The sequence below is a fragment of the Lepidochelys olivacea genome (assembly GCF_965140295.1).
Source record: "Lepidochelys olivacea isolate rLepOli2 genome assembly, chromosome: 2".
Classification (NCBI taxonomy): Eukaryota; Metazoa; Chordata; order Testudines; family Cheloniidae; genus Lepidochelys; species Lepidochelys olivacea.
Genome location: NC_140412.1, coordinates 83,763,904 through 83,766,641, shown reverse-complemented (window position 1 = coordinate 83,766,641; position 2,738 = coordinate 83,763,904).

Genomic DNA, 2,738 nt, shown 5'->3' with positions numbered 1-2,738 from the left:
GAATAGTAAAAGTTGTAGTGGGACCTATAAGGGTTATAAATTTCATTGCACAAAATCACTTAGGCAAAATGTTTATTACAGAAAATGCTCATAAATGTTTTATTATATTCTCCTCTCTAGGCAAGGGAACCTTAGGTTCCCATGATCACCCCTCACCAGAGTCAATAAAATGTGAACTGGCAGCTGAAGAAGGAACAGGTGCAATATAGGGAAAGGCAGTAAGTACCAAACAATGGCAAAGTGCGCTAATAGACAAGTTTGAAATATTTGCACGTTCCTATAGTCTCTTGGTAGCATTAGAAAGAATAACTAGTACCCCTTCTGTAATTAAAATACCAACAAATAGCATCCAGGCAAAAGAAGAGAAAAATAATATTACAATGATGTGTGAATGGTCTTCAGACAACAAGAAGAAGAAATGGAGTTTAGTACATGAAACCAAAATATTAAATATGAAAGAGGGCCATACCCGATGGATAAACCCATCTAATCCATGGGATAAAGGGAAAATTATCTAAAGTTCTGTCATATTAATTGGACAATAATATAAATGGATTTGGGTAAACAAGAAAGAAACATGGGCACATGTGTCAATGACATATTGACTACGACAAAATATGAGAATTATAAATGATGGCCCAGGAAAAGATAAACCTAGGCTGTGGTACAAAGGGGAAGGGGTTTGTATATGGAATGACACAGGAAGAAGCAATTGTACACAAGTTTTAGAAAGAAGCTTTTCATGTGCCTTCATAGCATGGCATGCCCCCAAATGGACAGGAGATGATAAAGAATTAATATTATTAAAATGGGTTCATAACAATGCTAGGATAAAAGATGCTTCATTTAATGTCATTGAGCCACAGGGAGGAGTTAGCAGAATAAACATTCAATGTGAAGTATAACCAAAAAGTTATATTTAGAAATTAATTAAGCCTGCAAGTACCCTGGTATGAACAAATGATAGGAGGTAGTTGAATGTAAGGGAAACAGTACAGGCCAAATTTTGTTTGTCTGTTGGGGCGACAGTAGTGTAATTATAACAAAAAGATATGAAAGTGGAACATGGAGAATTACTGGCCCTAATTTCAATTATACTTTTACTATTCTATGGATATTCAAGCCTAAACAAATCCACATTGGTCCTTATGTAATAAAGGAGGAGGCTAAAAGACAATAATAGACACCGCTTATTCTTTAAAAAAGGTAATAGTGAATTTAGCCTCTATGAACATTTCACCTGCACAGCCACAATGTATTAAATATGTTGAACCTCAATAGATACAGTGCTAGGAGGAGCAGGCACAGAACTTGGAGTACTAAACAGTATAGATGTACAGGTGTTGGCTAACAAGTTAAGTGCAGTAGGACAGCACCTAGGAGCTTTGTCCAAGCCTTTAAAAACATCTTTAAATGACATAAGCACTAGTCATTTTCTAACAGCTAGCCTACTCTCTAGCTGGGAAAAATTACAAAAAGCTGATCATTTAGCCATACTACATACAGTAGAGGTATTGCAAAGCAATTTATCCATGGCATCGGCTTGCATACAAGCACAGATTTGGACTAATGACGTGGTAAAAGATATTATAAGAGATGGAATGAGTGGAATCTTACCTTTAGAAATAAGAAGTATAGTACAGAAACATGCCACTAAGGCTGGGCAAAATTAATATTCCTTGTGGAAGATGGCGAATTTCACATACAATCCTCAACTAAATCAAATTACCACATTCATAGTCATAATGTCTAATGCCCAAATTGAATGGATATCTCCTATTGTAGCGCTAGGGTTACATGTTAATAACAGCATAATGCAACATATAGAACACAAATTATGGGCCATAAGGCAAAACTTTACATGCAAAACTTGAAGCTTGTATGGAAGAACATGGAATTGGATAAAATTGCAATAGTGATGTAATCCAGCCATATGATGTATGTTTAAATGAGGAAAGGGGAAAGTCATTATCAGTTAGACCCTTAGATCCATTTAATGGATCAGTTGTGTATATATTGGAAATAAATGTGTATGTGTTAGAAGTTGGTGTAAATTGTTTAAAGTTAATAATTTGGGTGATGTAACTCAGAACCCTTATTACAAAAGCATTTGTTTTCATATCACCTCCATGATTGGTTGCAATTTCAAATTCATGCTACGTGAAACTGGAAATGAGGAAATTAGGGATCAGTATCAAATATATAAAAAGATTCACCTAATACCCTTGGGATTAAATATAAGCTTAGTTAAGCAATTAATGGATCATCCTGACTTACAACAACTAGAAAAAGCTCAGGAAAATTATTACTGTTCACCACTCCACTAAGAAAATTGAGCAAATTATAGAGTGTATAAAAAGTGACACCAAACATAGCTGGTGGGAAGTATTCTTGGGATGGTCTCGTACAGCTACAAGATTCCTTAATACAATTTTACATCCTGTTGTAATAGTCTTAGCATTTCAGATTGTGATGGCACTGATGCTTATTGTCCTGGTGTGCTGGGTTAAACAAAAATTTAAGCAGCTAAAGCATGTACAGTCCACAAGTATTAAAAGAAACTATAATGGCCAGGGCTTTGGAACTTTGCTCCAGCTCCAGGCAAAAACCTGCAGCTCCACTGCTCCAGAGCTGCTCCGCACTCCAGCGCCGGGCTCTGCTCCAAAGCCTTGATAATGGCACACAGGAAAGTGGATGGTGAGGAACTGTGCCAGTAAGATGAGGTATCTGCTCAATCC